The sequence below is a fragment of the Lactuca serriola genome, chromosome 5 (genome assembly GCF_051521515.1).
Source record: "Lactuca serriola cultivar US96UC23 chromosome 5, Lser_US96UC23_V15, whole genome shotgun sequence".
Lineage (NCBI taxonomy): Eukaryota > Viridiplantae > Streptophyta > Magnoliopsida > Asterales > Asteraceae > Lactuca > Lactuca serriola.
Genome location: NC_136412.1, coordinates 55,740,382 through 55,755,442, shown reverse-complemented (window position 1 = coordinate 55,755,442; position 15,061 = coordinate 55,740,382). Strand labels below are relative to the sequence as shown.

The 15,061-nt window shown below is 40.2% G+C and overlaps 1 pseudogene; it reads right to left on the bottom strand.

Annotated features, from left to right (window-relative positions):
* Positions 1-11,131: 11,131 nt before the first annotated feature.
* Positions 11,132-13,320, bottom strand: LOC145049530 (oxysterol-binding protein-related protein 3C-like; annotated as a pseudogene).
* Positions 13,321-15,061: the final 1,741 nt, after the last annotated feature.

Below are 15,061 nucleotides of genomic sequence, written 5' to 3'. Positions count from 1 at the left end.
CCAAAATAGATCAACTAAAAACTTAATAAGATCAAAGATGGGGTTTAGGAAAAAAGAACCCTGTTCCACGACGTGTGGCATGGGTTGCCATGACGTGACAATATATGTAGAAACGTGTTTTAATCGTGTGCATCATGAAGTGACAAGCCTTTCTTCTACCTTCACAAAAGTGGTTTCACACACTCAAAACACATATATGGAGTCTAGGGTTGTGATGGGGTATGATCTCAGAGGGTGGAGTGTAACGTCCCAAAACACAAGGTAAAATTTTCATTTTTTAATCAATCAATTCATTCATTCATTACTTTCCAAAAGATGTTCAGAGTATTGAAATGTGTTTTCAAAATAACATCAAAATAGTAACAAAATCATAATGTGAAATCTCCATTAAATGCAATGCAATCATGTTGGGCCTATCCACTTGAAACTAGAAGTACATGAAACATTTAAACATAAAATCATAAGCACAAAGATAGTGAGTTCCCCAAAATACCACATACCATACATAGCATACATAACATGTGAATGTTGTGGTCCTCCCATAATTTTATAATCACTCAGTGATGCAGTCCTCCTACAGTCTTCTTTGTTATGGTTCTCCTATAATCTTCCGTACGACTGTCATGGTCCTCTCATGGTCTTTCATACATGTACCATGGTCCTCCCATGGTCTTTCATATAGGTACCATGGTCCTCCCATGCCATTTCATGCTAAAGTCACAAATATAGTCTAGCAACCAATATAGTATAATGACAAGACTCGCCTCACAAACATAGTTGATAGCTAACCATCTTACAAAGTCAAGAAGTGGGTGCTACACACCACCTACTGAATCACACAAGGTAAACCCTTAGTCTACCTTCTAAAACCAGTAATTTAGCTAAAAGTCAACGGTCAAAGTCAACTCAGGTAACCACCACGTTGTGACCAACCCATGGCTACGTCGAGGCTATCCAACTTAGTCGCGATAAAAAAGAAACACGACATCATGGTAGGCATGCCACTACACCGTGACAGTGTCCAAGTAAAATAGTCACGAAATTTTCCTTCACTACATTGTAACATCTATATGGCCACGTTGTGGCTACCACACTTAGACGGCTTAATGGGTTGAGTCATTAATCTGAAAAGTTTTTTGCTCACATTTCCAATAAGCTTCTTAGGGGCCTAAAGTTTCGTAAAAATCCAAACTTTTTATGGGCATGCATGACCCATGCATGTCCTTCCTTAAACTAGGTCAAAATATAAGAAAAGTGACCTAAAACTCATGCATGGCTACCAAAACTATACCAACTCCTAGATCTAGAAGATATCATGACCAAGGGACCAAAGTGAGCCATAAAGTTGCAAACTTTATCTCTTTAATCATCCAGAACTTAACTATGGACCAAAAGAAACCAAATAAACTAGATCAATAAGGAAGACATCACCAAGATGAGAAATTAAGAACTCATAAATGGTCCATAAGAAGCACACAAGGAGTAGCGATGAGTAGCTTGCTTAATCTATACACAAAAGCTCCTTCTTCTTCGTTCCAAGACCAAAAAAATACCAAAATGAGTCAAGAACTTCAATGGAAGGCTAGGGTTTTGTGACAACCGGGAAAATACATTATCGACCGCCGTTAGTATTAACGATAAAACATGAAAATGTAATAAGGATAATCTTGTAACCACCCAATATTATTCAATATATTCAATTTTTCGTCCTTAATTATGTCAACCATTAGACTTAAAAATAGGTGCACAAAAAGTCACGTCACCTTGAGAGCAGGTTAGCATTTTTAGATTATATAAGCTACCGCAATCCCAGAAATATAGGTTTTGCTAAAATCCAACTTAGTATGGGTGAGATGAATTTTGTAGTAAAGAAATATTAACCGTATGTAAGAATTTACAATCACGTAAACTACAAGGAGAATGGTTGACTTTTGGAAACTAAAAGTCACCAAAAGTATAATTGTAGTACTATTTAAAGTAGTAATTTTGAGACAAACAAAGCCTAAAACGGAAATTTTATGAGAGAATTATGATTTTTATAAAATCATAATGGTAATAAAAACTAGTCGAAAAACAAAAGTTAGAATCAGTCAAAACAACCAAAAAGAAAGTTGTAGGGAATGTCGAGACCTACACAGATATAAAAGAGTCATTGAAAATGGAGTTCGTATATGTGAGTTATGGAATTTCAAAGTTTGATTTTTATCATCGCGCATGCCCGCGTATAGTGCGCCGCATGCAATCTAACACTCGATCCACTTGGATACGGGGAAAAGTAGCACAAGGAGAGGACGGCATGTGACAGCCCCCTGAGACTCACACGTAAATGTGTGGTGTGCACTGTAACAACTCAATTTGCATGTGTTTTACATTTTGACCCTTGGTATGAGAATTTTTTGTAAGTTGGTCACAAATGACATTTAAATAAAAAGTAGGGGTTGCATGAGTACGTTGGGCGTACGTTTAGTATGTTGTACATACGTGGTCAGGGGTCAAATCCTAATTTTTAGGGTTTGGGCACTATTTAAACATCCTTAACTATTTGAGATCCCTTCATTCATTAGCCTCCATCCCCATCTTCGTCCCAAGAAAACCATAATTCCTTGTTTGTGCCTTTTGAGCTTGAAAATGTGCTTTGTGGTATTCTTAAAGGAAGGAGAAAGAGATATAACCATCTCAGAAGAGTGAAGCACTTTGGATCCAGAAGCACATCATCGAGTAACAACCCAAAAATATAGTCCAAAAACTTCGTTTTAAAATCATTAAAGAAGAAACCATAACTCATAAAGCAACATAATAAAATGACATGTCGTATATCTCAAACATCATATCAAAATATTGTATCAAATTTATGAGTCAAAATATCAGAGTCCAAAATATCCCAGGCTGAAAACTATGGTGTGTGCCATATAGTTATCCCGAGCTCTTCCCCTTGCTACCCGAAGTACCTGAAACCAAAACCAAAAATTGTAAGCCCGAAGCTTAGTGAACTCCTCCAAACTACAACATACCATATAAATAACATGCAACTAGGAGATACAGGCCTAGGCCACTCTCATGGAGATTCGGGCCCTGCCCACACTCTGTTGTCAAGGAGATTCGATCCCCACCCACACTCCACTATCTAGGAGATTCAAGCCTCGCCCACGGTAACATCCCAAAATCCAGGTAAAGCTATTAAACCCTTCTATTTTGTCAAATTGTCAAAATTGGTCCCTTGAGAGAGTTCTTGTAGCAAATGAGTACATTGGGCGTATTGGGGAGTACGTTGCACGTACTCATGCGCTTAATTTGGACGTGGACTCACCTGGGTACGCTGGGCATAATGGGTCCAGATGTAAACCCTAAATTTTTGGCTTGTGCACTATTTTAAGGATGCTAAGGCTTATTTCTCAGCCTCCATATCAGAGAGTGAAACCCTAAGAGAGAGCCTTCCATTGTCCATAGCTTGAGTCTGTGTGTTTTGGAGCTAAAAGTGTTTTGGTGTGTTAGTAAAGAAGAAGGAGAAGAGCTTGTGGACACTAGGGCTTGAATTGCAAGGTTGGATCTAAGATCTTCATAGAAAGGAGCTTCATCTAGAGGTATAAAGTTCAAAACTTTCCTCTTTATTTGGTTTGATGTTGCATGGACCATTTCTAGGGTTAAAAGTCCCAAAGGTGGAGACTTTATGAGTGTAATGCGCTCCATGGACCTAGATGTGTACCATTTCAGTGGTATTTGTATTATAGATCCATAAAGTTTCCATCTTGGTCGTTGATATGAGGTCACGCTTGAGTTATGAGCTCTCTAGAGTTGGGAAATGGAATATAATGGGTGATAGTGACTTGTCCAGCCATGCAAAGGCTTAAAGTCACCAACTTTATGGATTAGGAGGCTTAGAAACGGTCAGATCTAGAAGTTGGATGTGGGTCTTAACTGTTTAAGACCCCAAAAGCTTAAAGTCTAAAACTAGGAGTTATGTGGGGCGTAATCTCAGTACGCGCGGCGTAAGGGGCCGCGCACCCCATTTCTGTGAGGACACCGGGTACGCCCAGCATACATGTTTGGTACGCGCAGCGTAACCCGGAGATTTTGACTTTTGTTGACTTTTAGGATTTGGTCAACTTTAGGGTCTTGGAGCCATGAGAGGGGTAAAATGGTCTTTTACCCTTCTGAGAATACTAAGAGAGGGAATTGTCTAGCCTTGAGAGATGTATTGATTTAGAGTGTTTATTTCATATGATTAAGTGGAGGCTAAACCAGATTTTACAGAGTTCGAGATTACCGAGTTACCCGAGGTGAGTCTTCTCACTATACTTTACCTATAGTGGTAATTAGAGTTATGTGATAGAGTATTTGTATGTTTTTGCATGATGAGATTTTTATGTGCTTTATGCTATGTATGTTACAGAGTTTACAGAGTTTGGACCGTAAGGTCCATAGAGTTAGGGCCAGAGGGCCCATCAGAGTTATGGGACCGGAAGGTCCCACTGAGACACATTGACTAGGGGTTCAAATAGAGTTATAGCCTCGAGCGGCTAATATGTGTTTGCATGTGGTATTTTGGGGAACTCACTAAACATTTATGTTTACAGTGTTATGTTATGTGTTTCAGGTACCAGTGAGGATCGCGGGAAGATGTTGGCTTAATCAGTACACACATGAGGAGCTTTTACATATTTGATCTTAAATTCTGATGTTATGAATTGATTATGTGATACATTGATATTTTTATAACAATTATGAATGAAAGTGTGTTTTTAAATGTGAAAAATTATTTGAAAATTTTGGGTGTTACAAGTTGGTATCAGAGCCTTGGTTTGAGGGACTCGGGTGCACCTTCAGGCGTATCTGAACTCAAACTGAGGATTTGAGAGATTTTCAAAATAAAATTCATAAAATTTTCTCAAGAGTAAAAGGTTTTTGAAAGAGAAGAGCAGAGCAGTGTGCACGATCAGCCAGCGCCCGAACAATGATTTCCCAAAATACCCTTACATTATGAGTTATGCGATATGTTATGATATGATATGCATGCTAGAGTAGGCTAGGTATTCTTATTAGGGCTAGAGTGGCCTGATTTGTGATGCCTTAGCCCAGGGATTTTGCTGCTAGGAGATGCTTGAGAATGAATAGATGGCAGCGAGGAGCTTATGAGATATCTGCTAGAGGGTAGACTATGTATAGAGAGAGTAGAGTACTTGGGACTTGGGATCCTAGGAGGAGGACTTGTGATGAATACTGATGCGGTGTGGACGGTAGTATTGGGCCCGTACTACTGAAGACATCGGAGCAGTGCGCAGTCCAAGTAAGAATCCTTGGGGTACCGGGGAACGAGTAGGGTCAAGTTATCAAGTGTGTGTATATTCGAGCGAGTCTCTTATATGTTTTATGTTGTATTTCATAGACATCATGGTTGGGACACGCCACTGACCAGGGACTAGCAGGGTGAGCGATAAGGAGCTCCGCCAAATGATTCATGAGGAGGTGGTTGCGGCCATCCATGCAGAGATTCCAGAGATGTTTGGGTCTATCAAGACCACTCTGATTGAGACTTTCAATGAGAGATACGTGGCGGTTACTGAGGCTACAGCCGTTGTAGCTACCGTCACTGTTGTTGTTCTGGGAGTTCAACAACACGAAGCCACGAGAGTTTGATGGGACTCAGGATCCGATTGTTGCGATGAGATGGGTTTCTGATATTGAGGGATGCTTCTATACGTATTCATGTTCAGAGCATCTGAGGGTCCGGTTAGCGTTGAACCAGCTTCGCTTGGGAGCGAAGGACAGGTGGAAGTTTGTGACGGCGCACTTTTCATCTGCTGAGCTTGCCGCGGTGACCTAGGAGAGGTTCACCGCTATGTTTCGTGATGAGTACGTTCCCCCGGTGGAGAGGGAACATTTGGCCCAGGAGTTTCTGACCCTCAAGTAGGGTACTAAGTCTGTTACTGTGATCACCAGGATGTTCCATGAGAGGGCGATGTTCTGCCCTGAGCACGTGTCTACCGAGCAGGCACGTATGAGTCGGTATTTGAGTATTTTGAGGAGGGAAATACGAGAGTTTGTGGCGAACTCGACATACCAAACATTTGTCGAGCTTCAGGAAAATGCTCGGAAGAAGGAGATAGATCTGGAGACTCAGGTTAGGGAGGAAGCGGAGTCTTAGAGGAGGCCAAGCCCGCCGATTCGAGATCAGGGAACCAGAAGGGATGTACTTGTGGCAAGTGCGGAAAGGGTCATGAGGGAGTGTGTAGAGTATGGTCTTGCTACAAGTGTGGCAAGGAGGGGCATATGGCTAAGGATTGCCCCAAGAGATTTGCAGTGTGTTCTCACTGCAACGAGACCGGACACCGGCAGGCCGAGTGTCCGTAGCTGTAGGGATCTGCCCCTGCTGTTGTTCGAGCTACAGAGAGCCGACCGGTGAAGGCCGAGGCACCGAAGGCACGAGGGAGAGCTTTTCAGTTGACCGCGGAGGAGGTACGCGCGGTGCCCGATGTTGTCGTTGGTATGTATTCTTCCATGTATTTACTATGATGTTTATTATATTATGTTTATATTATGTTATGCATAGGTACTTTCCTTGTGTGTTCTGTGCCTGCTTTGGTGTTATTTGACTCGGGTGCAAATCGGTCTTTTGTATCGTTAGCCTTTAGTCAGCACATCAGTATCCATCGAGAGGCATTAAGTAGACCTTTGCGAGTTTCCATTGCTGACGAGAGAGTAGTGTATGCCATGATTGTGATTCGAGGATATGTACTCGAGATTTTTGGTGTTGATTTTCTGATTAATTTGGTCCTGATTGCTATGGGAGATGTTTGTGTCATTGTGGGCATGGACTGGTTGAGTAGATTTGGAGCGGTTATCGACTGCGAGCGACAGCTGGGGACCATACGAGACCCTAGTGGGGGAGTTCATACGGTTTATGGCGAGGGTACCCGTTCTGGGTCAGCATTTTGTTTAGCAGCAAGAGCGAGGCAGAGTCTACAGCAGGGTTGTAGTGGGTTTATGGCTTATGTGGTGGATATGAGAGTAGGTGCAGAGAGACCAAGGTCGGTCGATGAGGTCTCGATAGTGCGTGAGTTCCCGGATGTTTTCCCCGAGGAGTTGTCGGGTGTGCCTCCCGAGAGGAAGGTGGAGTTCCGTATCGATTTGGTTCCGGGGGCAGCGCCTATCGCCTTGCACCTCCAGAGATGTAGGATTTATCCTTGCAGCTTCGGGAGCTGCCGGGAAAGGGGTTTATACGGCCGAGTAGCTCGCCGTGGGGAGCGCCAATCCTTTTTGTCAAGAAAAAGGATGGTTCACACCGGAAGTGCATTGATTACCGGGAGTTGAACAAGCTGACGGTCAAGAACCGTTACCCCCCTTACCGAGGATCGACGATTTGTTCGATTAGTTGCAGGGAGCGTCTTTGTTCTCCAAGATAGATTTGAGGACTGGATATCATCAGATGAGGGAGCGTGATGTTGATATCCAGAAGACAGCATTCAGGACTCGTTATGGGCATTACGAGTTCGTGGTGATGCCTTTCGAGCTCACCAATGCACCTGCGGCATTCATGGACCTCATGAACAGGGTGTGCAGGCCAATGTTGGATCGTTCGGTAATCGTGTTCATTGATGATATATTGGTTTATTCGAGATCTATAGAGCAGCATGAGGATCATTTGAGGGAGACCCTCGGAGTTCTGAGATCGAAAAGGCTTTACGCCAAATTCTCCAAGTGCGATTTCTGGTTACGAGAGGTCCAGTTTCTAGGATACCTCGTCAACCAAAACGGGATATTGGTCGATCCGGCCAAGATCGAGGCAGTGATGAGTTGGGAGGTGCCGAGATCCCCCTCGGAGATCAGGAGTTTTCTGGGGCTAGCCGGCTATTATCGGAGATTTATCAAAGATTTCTCCAAGATTGTGATTCCTCTCACCAAGTTGACCCGGAAGGGCATAGCATTCAATTGGGGTCCAGAGCAGCAGACCTCGTTTGAGACACTTCGCCAGAATTATGTGAAGCCCCAGTGTTGGCCCTTCCGGGGGGAATCGAGGACTTTGCACTACTAGAAAAATAGCCTTTTACGACGCTAATTGCGTGCCGTAAAAGGCTCAGACGACGCGCAAGTGCGCGTCAAGGAAGGCCCTGTCATAAAGAGAGACGACGCATTTTTGCGCGTCATCTATAGACGACGCGCATTTACGACGCTCATTTACGACGCGCAATTACGACGCACGTTTACAACACGCAATGCGTATCAAGGAAAGCCCTGTCATAAAGGAAGACAACACGCATTCGCATGTCGTAACCTTACGACGCGCGTGTTAATGACACGCAATGCGTATCAAGAGAGCCCCTGTCAAGAAAGGCCATGTCATAAATGAAGACGACACACATTTTTGCGTATCATAATTTTAAATGTTTAAAAAAAATATTATTTATAGATTTACTTATTTTCAAATTAAATTTGTATTTAATGTTTCATAATAGGAAATAAAATATCATATACAAAAAATCGAATCAATTGCATAAATTTAATTTCATACAAATAATCGTTCCATGGAAAGATAAAACAAATCAATAGAAGTTGTAACAAAGATTTACAAACGAATTAGATACAAAAAATACAATTCATTACCCCTTTGCTTATTCAAGATCAACCTGCAAGTAGCTAACTAATCTGTACAAATTCACCCTTGTTTCTAATCATTTTCTTGAATACTTTACAAACATAATTCATCCATAGTACCTGAACTATAGTTGTAGCTTTGTTTCTTCTTCTTCTGAACTCATCTCTTGCAACCATTGCTCTAAGCCTAGTCTGAATAGATACAATAGCTCCTTGTCAATTATGTGAAAAATACAACCGGAGAGTGGCCTACCTTCATAATAGCAACAACTAACGAAGCAGGAATGAAAGAGAAGGCAAACTCACAACAATAGCTGCAGTGAATGCATCTAGGTCCTACAAGATCATACAAATCACTATTTAAATACACATTACATATAAAGGTGTCAATATTCTGATTGCATGTACTTAATATATAAAGACTCCAACAATAAATAGATTTGTTATGTTACCCTAATATATAAAGACCAATTCAAATAGGACTATATGCCCCAGGATTTGCATTTACATGACTATCAAAAAGAGAATTGGTTTGTAGAGGAAAGGGATGCATGATTAACAACAACACATAAAGGTCTAGGAGCATAGATATGTCAACCTGTCATGTGTCAACAACCATTAAACCACCTTAACAACCAACAAAACATTTGGATTTGACAAAAAATAAAATGACCAGATCAAATCAAACATGTGGGTACAATTGTGTTATACGGTATAGTTCGTATAGACCGATACTGCATGTTTGCTTGTCTCTAATTTTCTTGAATATCGCAGAAAGTTCTTGCTGCCATGCCATGCCAACACAAGAATACAAATATGAATTTATTTAAATCTTTCCTACACAATTGTATTTTCATTTTACTTATCTTACACAATTCTACTGTAAGTTTTATTCCTACTTCTACTTTCCCAAACATAGTATTGTACTGAAAAAAATCTTATTAGGGGATGGAACTGACCTTCAATTGGGCATCTGCAGAATGCGTGGCAGGCATTGGATAATTGGCCATGGAATCACCCCAATGAGTTTGACCAACAGGGCCAGCAGGGGTCAACATTCTGGCAGCAGCCAATGTCTAACAATGTTCATAAAACAATTACAATTAATACATAATAAATAAGATGTTGATAATGCATAATATTAAAGAGATAACAGAATAGGTGCATACCTGAAGATTAAGATCGATGTAGGCAAGGATTATGGGTTGGGGTTCCATGTCAATTGGGACCATGGAAAGATGACCATTTATTACTGTCCCACAAAGCTTTACAAGCTCATGAAGAACCGTTTTCACCATCTATAAAGGCTTGTCATCCGCTCCCGCTCTATAATATTAATATTAACAACAAACCCCAATTAAATCAATCTACTTTAGTTAATAATATATCAACATGCTCATTTATTCTCTCTCTCTCTCCCTCTCTCTCTCTCTCTCTCTACCAATAAGGGAAACGTACTTATATCTTTTACACCATAGTAAAAACAAAATTAAATTCCTATTGTGTGTAAAAGAATGTACTTATAGGTTGCTTGATATTATGGGTTTCGTTACAAGTTGGTTGTGATTATGGCTAAAAAAATGTAAGTGCATCATTACAGTTGGTAGTCGTAGAAGATAAACTACATTAATGTGTATATTATTGTGTATAAGGAATAAAGTATGTATGTTTTATCAAAATGTAAGTGCATCAGTGAGTCGGTTAATCTCAGACTTAAGGGTCATATTTTCATCAGGCAATGCAAGAATTGATCAAAGAAGAGCTAGTCTGAGGATATCTGACTCACAGAGAGCTCCAATGGTAACTTTTAATTGCAGAAATTTATTTTTTTTAAATATAAACATTGATTCTAAGATTTCTAAATTATAAATTATTATTCTTTGTGTTAAAAAGCCCGGGGAAGCTCTAAAGGACTTCTATAAGCGGAAAAACAGTTACTGGCAAATGGCAGCATATGAACATACTGCTCACACCGGAAAGGTTTACTTTCACCATTTTATCGATTTACCTATAGTGAATAGCCATTAATTACACCATTAATACTTTTTTTCTTTTCAGTAAATCTTCTTTGACTTGTTTTTTTTTATTGCAGGAACTCCGGAAGGATGGTTTTGATCTTGCTGACACTCGGTTCAAGGAGCTTAAGCCAATTCTTGTGCATAAAGTGCTCAATGGATAGTAAAGAAATAACTCAATGAGTTGACCATAATAACAACTAACAACCAATGATACTTCATATCTAATCAGTCAAAGTAGGAACATAATTGTTAAGACAAATTAACATGTTGTTTATGAAATAGCTAGAAGATTGGTATGTATACCTCTTAAAAATCTCCACAATAAATAATATGAACTTTTGAAGCTTCTCCTTTCCATGTTTTCTTACCAGTTCGCTCACAAAGTCCATTGCTGCGGTCCTGGGACTGTATAGGTCTTCAATAATATCTGTAGAAAATTATGGGAAGTATGGTTGATATATATATATATATATATATATATATATATATATATATATATATATATATATATATATATATATATATCATGATGGGTGAACCGGTTGAACATATGCAATGTATGGACACAGATGAGTAGCAAATGATACAGCTGCATGCTCAGTAAAGATCACATGTTGTCCAAACATACAGCTAAGGGCAAAATTGTCATTCTTAAAATAGACATGAAATATAGCATACTCATTTGGGAACTTTAACACTTGTATTTTATTCAACCATGTTTACATTTTTGTTAAGTATAAAGCGCAAGACTATATTGTAATTGATATAGTAATAAAATATTCAACAGAAAAGCAAAATATCACTGTGATATTTTTGGCAGGGTATTTTAGTGAAGGGGTATTTTAGTACTTTGACATTATGGTAGGTTTTTTATGTTAGTGGTAGACATAGTTAGTGGGACAACACCTGTGTGAGTTCAGTATTTGGGAGAGGTTCCTCTTCATAATCACAAGGCTGATAGCTCATGGATTCATTCCATTTTCCTGTCATTAATATTTTTGGTTCTTTTGAATTGTATACATATCCATACACTTCATATCATCCAGCACTACACACGAATTAAAAAACAAAGAAAGTAAATTTATATACAATGTAAAAAAAATTGAAGTTTACTTTTGTGTATTTAAAAATCATGCACCCGAACCAACTATGTTCTTCCAAATATTAAATTGATGACTTTTGTTGGAGGGGGTACTTATTCTAGAATTAATCCATCTTTCTTTAGCTTCAAACGAGTTCTGCAATTATAACAACATATATCATCCAGATTTTTTATATTTAAAAAAAACATGATATAGTTCGTTATTTACCTTCCAAGTGGATAGACATCAACAGAGTTACCAAGAAACTTGGTCTTCACCTTTGAAGTTATATCATATACAAAATGCTCATTTTCAGCATGTGCATCACTTATTGGAGGGTGATGACTCACCTAATATTTTACATTAAAGTATTATCAAATTAATCAACTCTTAAAACTATGAAAGATCTTTAAAGTTTTTTTTCTGCTCTGCAATAAATGTAATGCCACATTGATTAACCATTTCATATGTTTCACCAAGAATTGGATTGAAAGGCTTCCAAGTTTGTTGTAGAGCATAATATACTGATATAAACCATGATGTTGTAATAAAAAAGATTTCATGGTTTTGAAAATTTATATAGAAAGAGGAGTGTATCAGTGTAGTGTGTGTCTATGTGTATAAGGAATTAAGAGTAATGATTCTTACCTGTATATACTAATCGCATGTATGGATCCTCACAATTATCTGCTTGCTCTAAAAGATGGGCGTATTCCATCAACTACAAAAACAATAAAAGTCTCTTACTCATTAATAATTTACTATGAACAATTATAAAAGAAGAAGAAGATATAGATTATAGAAACATTTTGGTGTTGGGAAATACCTCTGCCATTTTCTGTAGCATTGTCATGGGTTCAAAAATGAGTACTAGTAGAGTCACCATTGATGTGATATCAACACCTACATACTTCTGCATTCACCTCCAGTGACTATCATGCTCCTGTAAAAACACAAAAGAAAACAATGAATGACGACAATAGAACATAGATGTTATATGTAATAAGTACCCAAAACAGAGCAAAATGATGAGACTGTGAAAGAAATAGATAAGAGAAATAAGTTAGTGTACCTCTCCTTTCCATTTGCCTCTTTGTGCTTCAACTTCAACATCATTATTTTTAGTTATCTCTTATTTGTGTAAGATAAACTTACTTGATCGGTTCCAGTGGGTAGAAGTAAGTGAGTCGAATCTGATCGAGTTGGAGTAAGGTGGAGGGGAATTGGATTCACTGATCAGGTGAGGAATGAGGATATTGAATGAGGAATAAGGAAGGTATTGGATCTGAGTAGAGATTATTTGAGAATAAGTTCGTTCTGAAACCTGGATGAGGCTGGTAAATAACATATTTGAATAGCATTAACTGCACACCATAAACTCTCTCTCTAGCTCCACCGCCGTTGGTGTAAAGGTGAAAGAACCCACGAAACCAGCCACTATTGTGCATCGATGAGGGTAGAGATTTAATGAACGAACCTGCAAGAAAACACAATTTGGGTGAGAATCAAGAAAGCACCAGATATCATTCTCAAAGCTCTTTTGTCGGCTGCTATTAATTTGAGAGAAGAAGCAGGAGATAGACAATCCTTGTTAATAACTTACCTGAAGTGGATTTCAAGACTCTTTCCATGTCAAGTTTTGAGATTATGTCTTAATTTTGCTACTGATTAATCAAATTGATCCCTAGTTTTTGTTCCGCCTGAAGGTGAAGTCTTTTGATACGAAATCAGAACCTACCTCCACCTCCGTGTTGGTTGAATCTTGGAATAACCTGAAAACTGATTCACGATCGACTATGAGAACGTGGGTGAAGGCGGAGGCCCTAGGGCTTCTTGTTGGAGGCGTTGGACGTGGGTGAAGAGGTGGGTGAATAGAGAGAAAGGGTAGGGCTTAGGGTGATTTGAAGAGTTGTAGTCGCATGTATGTAGAGGTGAGCCTCAACTCGCTGACGAGGTGAGGTGAGACCGAGGTTGCCGATGAGGCTGATCAGGTCATTGACTGGAAAGCACTCGTGAGGAATGGAAAATCGTTTTGAGTTATAGGGTTTGTAAACGTGGGGAGTCGTTGTAGATGGAGTAGGGTAGAGGTGAAGAGGAGTGAGCGGGGTACTTCAAAATTTTGGGGGATTTTCCCCCTTTAGCTATTAATGAAGGATCAGACTCTCGTTCTTACAACACAGAACGAAGCCAACATTAAACCATGTTTCTGGTGGTGGCGGCTGCTAGGTTTTACAGAGAGAAGGAGGGGGGGGGGGGGGATGAAGGTCATCAGCAAGTGGAGAGGAATGAATGAGCGGGTCCTCCAAAATTTTGGGGATTTTTGTCAATCGATCATTTCCCGCCTAAAAGGCGTGTTTCATTAAAAATTTATAAAGCGACATACTTACATGACGCACATTTTATAAAAGGCGCCCTCCGCATTTTCTTTTTTTTTCTTTTCTAACACTAATTTTAGGGCACGCACAAATGCGTGTCTTCTATCCTTCAAATTTTGCAAAACTGACACTATTTTTTAGGGCACCCACAAATGTGCGCCCTCTATCGGCGAGTGTCATTGTTTGTGCGTCATTAAAGGCCAGTTTTCTAGTAGTGTTGTGGTATATCGTGACGTGTCGATATCGGGATTGCGTGCGGTGCTGATGTAGAGAGGTAATGTGATAGCATACGCTTCGAGGTAGCTGAAGCATCATGAGACGAGGTATCCCACCCACGATCTGGAGTTGGGGGCAGTAGTGTTTGCCCTCAAGATCTGGCGTCACTATTTGTATGGGGTTCGGTGTACTATATACATGGACCACAAGAGCTTAAAGTATCTAGTGGATCAGCCCAATTTGAATATGCGCCAAAGGAGATGGTTGGACGTGGTAAAGGATTGTGAGTGCGAGATCTTGTACCACCCAGGCAAGGCTAACATGGAAGCCGATGCCTTGAGTCGTAGGGCAGAGGGTGCCCCATTATGAGATGTTTGTTTGAGGTTGACAGTGATGACCCAGGTGTTAGACACCATTTGGGAGGCCTAGGTAGAGGCCATGAGACCGGAAAACCGCAAGCGGGAGCGGGTGATCGGACAGATATCTGAGTTCATTGTTGATAGTCGGGGGCTTATGACCTTCCAGGGCTGGATTTGGGTGCCATTTGAGGGCGGGGCACGTGCCATTTTGATGGAGGAGGCGCACAGGTCGAGGTTTTCGTTCCATCCCGGGGCCACTAAGATGTATTTGGACCTAAAAAGAGACTATTGGTGGCCCTGTATGAAGAGGGATGTGGCGTGGTTTGTAGAGAGGTGCTTGACTTGTCGCAGGGTTAAGGCCGAGCACCAGTGTCCACATGGCAAGTTGCAGCCACTTGAGGTTCCCCAGTAGAAGTGGGAAC